We start from the raw sequence: 12,141 nt of genomic DNA, 5'->3' as shown, positions 1-12,141 counted from the left end.
TTTAGTCAATAAGATCTAGAAGGGTTAAGGTAATAACCTTTTGTCAAATCAATAGTGTTTATAGAATAGCATGATTTGGGGCCAGCAGAAAAATTCTGTGTAACTTGAAAGCTGGCTGCATTTTCCAAGTTGGCATGTGTTGATCCCGTTGACATCTTCTGTCTTTGGGTACAGTGTGGGTAAGCAGTTTTAACTTAAAATGTTTGGGAACCCTATAATCACGAAGTGCTGGGGTTCACGTTTACTGTATAGCTAACAGGGGGACATCTGGATTAATCCCAAACTCTGAGGAAAGCTCCTCTAGGCTCATGATGCTTCTTATGTCATACAGCAATGCCAGCAAAAGTGGTTTACCTTTAACTATGTTAGTTATTTTGGGCTCAAAGGAGAACAAACAAGAGTAGAATTGCCCCCCTGTGGGTCTCCTGGCAGCATCTGGTGAACACTGTTAGAAGAATAGAAAAATGCTTGGCATGAGCCGGTAGGGGCAGCTTCAATCTACCACCACATATGAGCTACGGGGGAGGTATGTTACCTTCGAGGTGGTTTACAGCATTCTCCTCTCCTCCATTTTATTCTCACAACAATCCTGAGAGGTAAGTTAGGCTGAGAGAGTGTGACTGGCCCAAGGTCACCCAGCGCGCTTCCATGGCACAAGTGGGGATTCGAACCCGGGTCTCCCAGATACTAGTCTGACACTCTTAACTAGATAGAGAGAGGTTCAGAGAGGAGGGACAGGCTGAGGACCAGCATTCAAGCATTCATCTTCTGGAATGGAGAGGCAACAGGCTTAAAAGAGAATCGAAAGGAAGCACTCTGGTTTCAGGCAACACCTAATTAATCAGTTGGTACTCATTGCCACATGATGTTGTCACGGCCACCAGCATAAACAGCTTTTACAAGAATCGGATGATTATATGGAGGCTAAGACAGTCTACCAATTAAACAACGCTTAATTGATTTCACCATCTGCCTTTCACCTGACGGATCAAGCATTTGATCGTTCAGATTTGCATCTTACAGGTGCCTTTCTGAGATATTAAGGGATGCATTAAGCAATTCTCTGCCTCTCAGTTGTTAGAACAAGGGCATCTTTAATATTTTTTTCTCATTCCCTTATCACAATGATGCACCAGAACAAAAATATCTTTAAAATATTCAAACAAACACCTTCTGGACTCTCAGCTCTAGGAATTTTGGTTGGCCCTCACCGGTTAAGCCAATTTAGAGAGTAATCTCTAGCAGGTCTACTCAGAATCCTACTCAGGTTTATTCAATGGGCTTACTTCCAGGAAAGCGCTTTTAGGATTTAAGGATTTAACTCTGACACGCTTGTTCAGGGGTGGGGAACGTCAGGCCTGGGGCCGTTTAAGGCCCACAAAATCATTTGGTCTGGCCCTTCGTGGGTCCTGGCAGATCTCTAACCCAGAAGGATCTAAGACTGGCGATCTGCCCCCTCCCATGGACAGGTACCTTTTCCCCCCCTTGCAGAAGAGTCGTTAGCTATGGAGCTGCTAGGACCGCCCAAGAAACTGTGTTAACCCTTTCCCACCCGGGCCATGGAGAAACGTATTCCCTCTGTACTACAAGAGGGATGGGGGAGGAAGTGGCAAAAATGGAGAAGTTAAAGGGGGCAGGGCCAGAATGCGTGGGGGGGGAGTTCTTAGCCAGTGTGTCCTCATTTCACCCCTGCAGGCGGAGGTAGCAGGAGCCGGCTGTAGAATCAGGCCCAGACCATGCGGAGCAGGAGAAACTCCAGCGTGCGGCTGGACGGCTACGCCCGGCTGGTGGAACAGACCATCCTGTGCCACCAGGTGGGCGAGTGCACCACCGGTTGGATGCCTGGCTGGCTGCGCAAGGGGGGTGGGTCATCCAGGGCAGCTGCCTGCTTGGGGCTTGGTCGGCTAATTTTTAAGTTGATAATTTTGTATGGCCTGTAAACGATGTTATAAAAATCCAAATGGCCCTTGGCGGAAAAAAGGCTCCCCCACCCCTGCGCTAGTTGATCAGGCTACCCAGTCACTGCCCAGCTATTTCGGCGCGGGGTGAACGTCACGCAGTCTAGCCTGCTACATCTCCTGCATTGGTCCTTAGCAAAATCCCAAAAGGAAAGCCACGAAATTCCTTTCACAAAGACCAACCGAAGTAACAAAGGACTGTGTGTAAGTTTTTTATTTCTCCAGAACTCTTCGTCATATTGGATGTAGTTAATAATGATTTTTAAAAAGAATGGAAGGAGATAGGAAGATTCTTCAAGCCTCTGCGTTCCATTGGTTGGGAGTTATCGTAACAATCCTGGAGAGTAGTTTTAGATGACGCACCCCCGTTAATCTCTGGTGTTCTCTGTTTGCTGGTCCCTCTCCCTCCTAAATCGCCACCCCAGTTCGTTGGGGTTATTTTACTTTTTTGTGAAGAGTCTTATGAGAATGGTCAAACTGTGACCTCATGGAGTGGTCATTCTCTGGGGTGTCAGCTCCCTGACCTAGTTTCTAGCAGTTAGATCTTCGTGAGTAGGGGAAAGCATCTCGCCAGTAATGCAGAGGCGCACCAGAGCATGCTGAAGGATGCCAAGGCACCGTGTGGTATGACTTCACACGGTCCAGCTGGAGAGGTTCCTCGGGAGCCCCCCCCCCCCAATATTGCAGGGTACATTTCTGGTGTTTTTTCCTCGAATATCATATAATGAATGGCTTCTTGCCTTTTAAATCGATGGGAGATTGGCTGCCGCGGAGTCAATGAATGTGTCAGGGCAGAGCGCGCAGTGATCTTTAATTCTGGTGAAAGGAGGCTGTGGGAAGTGACCTCTGATACAAGGATGGGAGTGTAGCTGGCGTGAGCATATTTTCATTGGAGTTTATGCCCTCCGGTGAATCCCTCCTAGGATTAGCTGTCTGCCTGTAGCTCCTGGTTGCACCTTCGTACAGTTTCGAAAACCTGAGGCCTGTGCTACCAAAGCTGTGTTTCCTCCAGGCTTTGCCTCTGGATGTTTAGACGCGGGGGATTAAAAAACGGGGTGGCTGCCACTGAGAATCTGCCCTTCTTGAACACATGAAGCTGCCTTATACTGAATCAGACCCTCAGTCCATCAAAGTCAGTATTGTCTACTCAGACCAGCAGCGGCTCTCCAGGGTCTCAGGCAGGGGTCTTTCAAATCACCTACCTGCCTAGTCCCTTTAACTGGAGATGCCGGGGATTGAACCTGGGACCTTCTGCATGCCAAGCAGATGCTCTGCCACTGAGCTACGGCCCTTCTTCCTTCTTGCAGCACAAAGCTAGGTGGACCATTGAACTAAGGCCTAATTCTTACTGGCAGCAGATGAGCCAGAATGAGGGCCATACCCCTTCAGATAACAGGTGGGCCGAACTTGCACGATGCATACCAAGAAAGCCCTGCATGTAGAAAACACGGGTGTCAGGGAGAAAAGGGCCCCTCAGCGCAATCCTATACAGAGTTACTCCAATCTAAGCCCATTTTTCTATATGCGGAATTGCATTGCCCATGTGTGGGAAGCCTCCTTTCATTTTGAGTCCCCTCACCTGCTGCCTGACATTGGATAGCCAAGATGCAAGTGAGCATCTCATATGCTGGTTTTTCCCCCATCAGGAACTCATCCAAAAACGATGTGGTCATTCCTTGGTTTTTGTCACAAGGCAAGGATGCTTTGACAAGCAAACACATTTTTACATCCTGAGTAGTTTGTTTCTTTTAATCCTGCCTAACCTCTGTAGAGTCCCTAGCAACCCGGTGCTAAATTAACATGCAATATCAGTGCTTTATGAAGCTCCCCTTTGGTGAGGAAGGGCTTTCCAGGTGACCAATCAGCCCTGTCCCTGATTGCTGACCTCCTTGCCTCCAAAAGTTAAATAACTTTTTTCCAAGTCCTGTCTTCCCTGAAAATGGGAGCTTGGGAGACGCAGGCTGGCTCAGGGATCCAGTCTCTGAAGCTGAGAGGAAGAGCGATAGGGGCGTGCATATCCCAGACACTTACTCCGAGAGAGCGCTATCTGGAATCTCGAGGAACGGTGCCTCTTTAGCAAGATATATGGCTTCATAATTAGTGGCTTGCATTTTTTCATGAGTGCTAGCATCAGCGTTCTGCCGATGTGTTCCCCTGATTAACAGCTGCTTTGCAACTATTTTGTTGTGCCACCGATGACCATATTTGTCAAGTTGGGCCTGACAAGAGAACGGATATTCTCCCCCCCCCCTTGTCTTACTTAAAACACAGCATTTTCTATTTCCCCCCTCCCCCTCCAAAGGGAGGTTGTTCCTATTCCTTCATTCTGACACTGGGTTTTGGGGGCAGCTTTGTGCTTCAGAAGGTAAGAGTTTCATCTTCCGCTGAGTCCTTCTTTTAACAATCTCCACTCTCTCTCTCCCTCTTTCTGTCTCTGGGTACCTCCCTTTGAGTTACAAATTGTAAAAGAAGCTTTTTCCAGAGGCGAGTGAGGTCTGCCAAGGTTGGAGTCCGTGGTTAAGAGCAGTGGTTTGGAGTGGTGGACTCTGATCTGGAGAACCGGGTTTGATTCCCTGCTCCTCCACATGAGTGGTGGATACTAATCCGGTGAACTGGATTTGTTTCCCCACTCCACATGAAGCTGGGTGACCTTGGGCTAGTCAGACTCTCTCAGCCCCACCTACCTCACAGGGTGTGTGTTGTGGGGAGGGGAAGGGAAGGTGATTGTGAGCCGGTTTGAGTTTCCCTTAAGTGGTAGAGGAAGTCGGCATATAAAAACCAACTCCTCCTCCTCCTTCTCCTCCTCCTCCTCCTCCTCCTCCTCCTCCTCCTCCTCCTCCTCCTTCTATCTTTATATCTTTCCCAACAGTGGCTTCTTGGGATCCTTTTAACTGGATTAAATTTGGAATGTTCTGCATGTGTAAAGCAAGCGTCTGCTGCTGATATCAGATGAGGATTGACAACTGGCAGCCCATAAACTACTGCTTGTGCCATTAAAAACATGCACACACACACAAATGAACATCTGACATGGCTTTAGACAAAGTCAGACCACTGGTCCATCCTGTCTGGGCCTTGCCCCGTAAGATCCTTTCAACAGAGATGCCAGGGGGTTGAACTCGGCACCTCTGCATGCAAAGCAGGATTTCTACCTTCCAAGCCATGGACCTCCTCCACTGTGCATGCCTTCAGAGGCCAAACACAGAGAAATAAGATGACGTTCAAGATTCCCGTAGGGCCACGTTTCCAAGATTCAGGCCTGGTTCTGGACCTGTTGAGCCAGGGAGCCAGCGTGGTGTCGTGGTTAAGAGTGGTGGTTTGGAGCGGTGGAGTCTTAACTGGAGACCGGGTTCGATTCCCCACTCCTCCACATGAGTGGCCGGAGGCTTATCTGGTGACCTGGATTTGTTTCCCCACTCCTGCACGTGAAGCAAGCTGGGTGACCTTGGGCAAGTCACACTCTCTCAGCCCCACCTACCTCACAGGGTGTCTGTTGTGGGGAGGGGAAGGTGATTGTGAGCCGGTTTGAGACTCCCTTAAGTGGTAGAGAAAATCAGCATATAAAAACCAACTCTTCTTCTTCTTCTTCTACACCTGGATCTCCGTGAATGATCTCCAAAAGCCATGTAATGAAAGCAGCTGACAATATATATATATATTTAAAGGAAATAATTTTGTACAGGTGAAATGATCGTTGATGTGTTAATGAGAAATACGGGGTGGGAGCGCTGCGAAGTTACTCTGGCCCCGGAGCAAGCCAAGCTGATTGTGTGTCTCTCCCCCCCCCCCCACATCAGTGCAAGCCAGCTCTGCAGGAACCACCACCTACTCCACTTTTAGCGACACTAACAATACGCATTAGCTCGCTCTGCTTCGTCCCACAAACTGCAGGCGGCGCGGGAGGAGGCAATTGATGAAGTGACACTGATTATCATTGTGGTTGAAGGATCTGGGCCGGGTGCCCCTCGAAGCGCTGGCAGAGTTGCAGGGGATCGGCTCTGCCCGCTGCTGGCCACCAGAAGCCCCCCAGGGCAGGGAGCCCACCGGGAAATTTCCCTATCAGTTAAACGGCCGCTGATCCTCCCCCATTAAAGGCATTCTTTAAAGCTAGGAAATTGCGTCAGAAGAATGAGTTGGAGCTGCCACAGTTGGACTTGCGTTGAGGAAGGCCTGGGCTTTTTCTAACTGTTAGAGCGGTTCCTTGGTGGAACAACAGGCTTCCTCGGGAGGTGGTGAGTGCTCCTTCCCTGGAGGTTTTTAAGCAAAGGCTAGATGGCCATCTGTCAGCTATGCTGATTCTATGACCTTAGGCAGATCACAAGAGAGAGGGCATCTTGGCCATCTTCTGGGCATGGAGTAGGGGTCACTGGGGGTGTGTGGGGGGAGATAGTGTTGAATTTCTGCATTGTGCAGGGGGTTGGACTAGATGACCCTGGCGGTCCCTTCCAACTCTATGATTCTATGAAATTGGATCAGGAGAATGAGTTGGGGCTGCCACGATTGGACTTGCATTGAGGAAGGCCTGGGCTTGAATCCTAGCTCAGCTCTGAATCTCTCCAGGGGACCGTTTGCCTGTCGTTCTGCCTCAACCTAACCTACCTTGCAGGATTGCTGTGAGGATACGGGAGGATGCCGTTTGCATGGCCTGAGTCCCTCGGAGGAAAGGCAGGGTCAAAATGAGATAAATAATAAAAAGCTTGGGAAGAAAAAAAATCCCAGGCACACGTTCCCTGAGGCCTAGAAACTTGATGCTGGCGCCTGCCAATTGGAACTTACCCCCCCCCCCGTTCTACCAGAAGATGTTGCAGCCAAGGATAACTCTGAAAAGTTGCATGAGAAGGGAGGGAGAGAGAGAGAGAATCTTTCTCTCTTAGCTATAATTTTGTAATGTCATTTTCAATCAATAGACCTTTAGCAAAAAGATGAGGCCGGTGATGGAGGGAGGCCCTTTAAATAATTTAGCTCTCTTTAATGGAGCGATTTCATTTTTTGATAGAATGGCTTTATTGAAAAGTAGATGTTTTGCACGCCGGAGCCTTCCCCCCTCTGCAGCCCCTGGACCATTAAAAAAAATAATCCCAGAGAGAGAATGTTACTGAAGCTTTGCTAGGAAGTTCCAGCCCAACTTGGCTTAATTTATTACAGCCTGTGTTGTTAGTGTGTTAGTGTGTGTGTGGGATATAGGGATAATTCCAGCAAGGCCTTGTTTAGCAAATATATCGGCATATCCAGGCTTTGCTACTGGGAAGTTGGCTAGTGGGGCCCAAGGGCAAAGCAGGATTCGAATCCAGTAGCACCTTAAAGACCAACATGATTTCCAGGGTGTAGCGAAGAGAGCTTTGAGCCTCAAAATCTTATAACCCAGACATCTTTTGTAAAAAAAATATTTTTAATTATTGTTTCAAACAAAACAAACATTTCAAACAAAACAACACACACACACAACATTCCAATATCATATTAATATGTGTGGCTCCTTATCTAAAACATATTTAGAGCAAAGTTTTTTTATTTGCGTCCCAATGAGCAAAAGTACTGTATTCTATAGCATTATATCCCCCTTATACAAAAATTAACCATGTGACGCTTCATTTCTAATACTTTAAATTATGTCAGAGACTAGATCAGCTACTATAAAGTCTGACAGATAGTTAGTTGTACATATATAATATTCTTCTCAAAAGAACATTTAGTTGCTTTCCATATCCTGGACATCTCGTTGGTCGCTAAGGTGCTATCGGACATGAAACTTGTTCTTCTGATACCCACCCCAAACCCAAACCGGACTCCTCACGTGGCTGGGAATGTTGTCAAGTGGCAATCTCCAAGTGGCGGCCCTGTCTTTTTCCTTCTCCTCTCCCCTGACCCTTACCACTCTCACCACCCTGCCCAACATGAAATTTTGGGCAACCAAAACAATAAAATAAAAGGCTTCCTGCTTTTGCCACATGGGGAAAAGGTAAAGTGTTGGGGGGGGGGCTTTTTAGCTTACGGGGAAAAAGCTAAGGGGGGGACATATGGCAGAGGTTTATAAAACTATGGATGAGTAAGATATTTCCCCCCTTCCTCTCCCAGAAAAAATCAGGAGCACCCAGTTAAGCAGATGGGCAGTATTCAGGACAGTGGCAGAGCATCTGCTTGGCATGCAGAAGGTCCCAGGTTCAATCCCCGGCATCTCCAGTTAAAGGGACTAGGCAAATAGGTGATGTGAGATACCTCAGCCTGAGACCCTGGAGAGCCGCTGCCGGTCTGAGTAGACAATACTGACTTTGATGGACCAAGGGTCTGATTCAGTATAAAGGCAGCTTCATGTGTTCACACAGAGCATTATTGTCTTGTGGAACTCATGGCCACAGGATGTAGTGAGGGCCGCTAATTTAGATGGCTTTAAAAGGGCTTCAGAGTGATTCACGGAGAATGGGCTCATGAATGGCTGCTGGGCATTATGGTTAAATGGAACCTCCATGTTCAGTGGCTGTGTATTCCTTCAGGGTGAGGCTACGATATCAACGTCCCAGAGCAAGCCGCTCCAGTAGATCGTGGTTCGGCCCAATCTCCGCTCCGTAGCTGCCCTCCAAGTGCTCTGCCACTTATTTCTAATGTTAATTTTTTTTAACACATCAGGCTACAACATGTAATTGGTTAGCTCAATCAATTAAAGCCCATTTGACCAATTAAAAAGGATTAAACAGGCGACAGATTTTTTTTTAAAAAATTAATTATTTTTAATCTAAATCCTAATCCTGAAAAATCTCAAAGCGTGTCTCGCTGAATTAAATATAGAAGTGAAACTGACATAGGCCGTGAGATCCCAAGGAGGAACCCCCCCCCCTCGTGTTGGCCGTGGAACCCCTGCACGTTCTAGGGAATCTGGGACATGTTCGTGGGTGCACATTTATTGTACGGGGGCAGCTTCTAGGAGTTTATGGACATGGCTTTTGGCGTGTATGAATGAAGAGTGCTCCCTAGAGGGTATACCCAAGGCTTGCTTATTTATTTTCCCCTCAATTGGGAGCCACAGCAGCTTAAAAAATTGCTCTCGCCAACCTTAATTTTATCCCTCACAACGATCCTGTGAGGTAGATTATGCTTAGAGAGTAAGCGGCACAAGGTCGTGTAGCAGGCTTCCATGGCGGAGTAGGGACTTGAACTTGGGTCTCCCTGATCCAGTCTGATACTCCAGCCGCTACACCTTGCTGACTTCGTTGCCTCTGGGTGCTGTGGGGAAGATCAGAAAGAGTGAACAAGGAGATATCATAGTTCCACTGTACATTGCAACAAGGATGTCATAGTTCCTCTGTACATTGCCTTGGTCAGGCCGCACCTGGAGTATTGTGTGCAGTTCTGGAGGTCTCACTTCAAAAAGGATGTGGACAGAATTGAGCGGGTGCAGCGGAGAGCGACGAAGAGTATCAGGGGCCTGGAGACCAAGCCCTAGGAGGAAAGGCCGAGGAAGTTGGGAATAGGACTTGCAATATTGGGTTTAAATTGTGGGCGGAAAGGTGCTGGCTGGATATTAGGGGGATATTAGGGGATATTAGTTTTTTGTTTTTTTTAACTGCAATCTGTGGTTTGTTGTGAACTGGGAAAGTCTTCAGTCTCTGAGCTTTGCGCTTGTTGTGTAACTTTGTTGTTAAAGTGTGAATGGCACACTAGCATGGATTCCTGGTCCGAGGCTTTTCTCTGACGGCCAAAGCCTTTGGGGGTTTGGAAGGGGCTAAGTGACAGCTAGGAATCTGGATCGACATTCAGCTTTGGGGGGTTGAAGCAAATAAGCAGCCATCTTGGAGAGGCTTCGGGAATGAGTGCACTGCTAGGCCTGAACACGGGTTTCTGTATCGGCAATATTTTCTCCAGAGGAGCAGAGAGCAGAACACATCGAAGAGTTCCCAAAGAACCAAGTGATTAATATAAGAAGAAAAGTAGTTTTTGATACGCTGGCACGTCTCTGTGTCTGCTTATTCGGACATCTTTCTTGTTCAGCACATTTTCTCTGCAGTTATTAATTTGTGCCGTTTATGCTTCCGCATCTGGCGCACCGCTATCCATGCCATTTAAATGTGCAATTTCCCTATCGCCGGCATTTCCAGCGAGACAGATCAAGAGGGGCATAAACAAGATCAAAGTGGCGCTTTATGTGTCGCGGAGAGGTGGGTGGGTTTTATATTATTTTATGACTCGGGGTGATTGAATACTAAACTTTAAAAAGTGGATTTGTTTCCCACCCAGCTCTCCTTTGCCTCCCCACCCCACCCCCCAAACCCTAAAGTGTGCTGGGACTTGGTCAAATTTCCCGTTAAAAATAAAAATATGAATTTCATCTCCCTCCCAAATTCATTTATCATGCTTTTTAAAAAGGTGTTTTTCTGCTTTACCTGATGTCTAAATTGGATTGGCTCATTTATGCTGTTCTTTGCTGTATCCCTCCGTGCTTTTCTTAAATGAATTAGTAATGACAGGATACTCCATCATACCCTCTCTGCAGCCACTTTAAGGGGGAAGCCGGGTGATCTAAACCTTTTAACCTATTAAAGATGATTTTCCCCAATTGAATCAGACCCACCGCAGGTGTAATAACTAATCATTTAAACTACACCTGCTATTATGTTTTTTTAAGCCATTATGCATGTTGGATAGATGATAATTCATGTTTATTGCATTGTCCGATGGATCCGTTTTGCCTATACTAGTCTGATTAATGTATTTAAAGAAATAAGAGATGCAATTTAAAGGGGGGGGGGGAGAAACTACACACACACAACATTGATGGAATGTGCTGTGGAGTACCTAGAAAGGGCCATTAACTCCCATCAGAACTCTATTCCCTGACCTGAGATACATACTTGAAAAACAGGTGAAGGCAAGTGTTCTAATCATGTCAATAGTCTGGGGTTTCTTTTTAACATTAAAAAAAGACACATAAACCTTAGTTGTAACTCCTCCAAGTTTGTCCAGTTAGATCTTTCCTTTTTTGCCTCCCTTTTCTTGAAGACATCGAGGTTCACAGTGCTGAAGGCGCTCTAGTTATCTTGCTCCCCTTTGATAAGCTCAGGGTCTGGCAAACCAAGTGTCTAGGAAGCGGGGAGCCGGGCACTGAAAGGCTAGTTGCAGCATAAGAAGGCCAGCGCTGGTTAACAGGTGGAGCATCCTGGCACCTGGCAGCCAGTGCTTGGCTCCTGGAGCAAGCAGCGTGGAGGGACTCCAGTGATGCTTTCGGGAGCTACCTGATCAGGTTTGGAATCCTGGGCAGGGAAAGTTTCGCCCAGAAGCAACTGAAGCAAAGTATAGAAGAGGCCCTGGCTGGTTTTTTGCAGTTGTTAAGAAGACGAAGAGTTGGTTTTTATATGCTGACTTTCTCTACCACTTAAGGGAGACTCAAACCGGCTTACAATCACCTTCCCTTCCCCTCCCCACAACAGACACCCTGTGAGGTAGGTGGGGCTGAGCGAGCTCTAAGAGAGCTGTGACCAGCCCAAGGTCACCCAGCTGGCTTCATGTGTAGGAGTGGGGAAACAAATCCAGTTCACCAGATTAGCCCCTGCCGCTCATGTGGAGGAGTGGGGAATCAAACCCTATTCTCCAGATCAGAGTCCACCATTTAAATAGAGCATTTTGCTGGCAGGATTACTTAACAGGTACCAAAGATATTTATCATTCACACGCTGTCTTTCTCGTATCCAAATGGCTGCACATAGATGTACGAGTAGACCTTTTTTTTTGTTTCTTTTACTGTTTGTACATATTTTGAACTTTTCTATCCTGCCTATTTTTACTAGATATCCCACTTCGTTTGTTCCTTTCTCTCCATCTTTGCACGATTTTACTGCAAAAACAGTCATGAATTTTAACAGTACTATTTCTACTGAATTTTGTCCGTATCATTAAGGGGAAAGGGAGCCACGCTTTTGCCCTGAGCAGGGAATACCCATGTCAGAATCTCAGATTTTTGAATTAAAACTCCACACTCATGAAATTTGGTAACATTCCTAATATTTTATCTTGGCCCTTTACGGCAGTCCTGTATTATCTCCATATTGTGGTTTTGGTGGGAGGTTGTCGTGGCTGAGAAATGGAGAGCCTTGCCTACAGAAGTCATCAACCAAGTGGCAATTTTACTATAATACAATATCTGTATTCTCAAATCTGTGCCCTGAAAGCATTAAGAAATGTAATCAGGCCTTGG

At 46.9% G+C, this 12,141-nt stretch overlaps 1 protein-coding gene across 1 annotated transcript in view; it reads left to right on the top strand.

The window, feature by feature from the left end:
* PEX14 (peroxisomal biogenesis factor 14) overlaps window positions 1-12,141 on the top strand; it is a 124,170-nt gene that overhangs the window by 50,304 nt on the left and 61,725 nt on the right. The gene's annotated exons all lie outside the window — the stretch shown is intronic.

The sequence above is a fragment of the Euleptes europaea genome, chromosome 19 (genome assembly GCF_029931775.1).
Source record: "Euleptes europaea isolate rEulEur1 chromosome 19, rEulEur1.hap1, whole genome shotgun sequence".
NCBI lineage: Eukaryota > Metazoa > Chordata > Lepidosauria > Squamata > Sphaerodactylidae > Euleptes > Euleptes europaea.
Note: the sequence above shows the minus strand (reverse complement) of the source record. Positions and strands in the feature narration are given on the sequence as shown.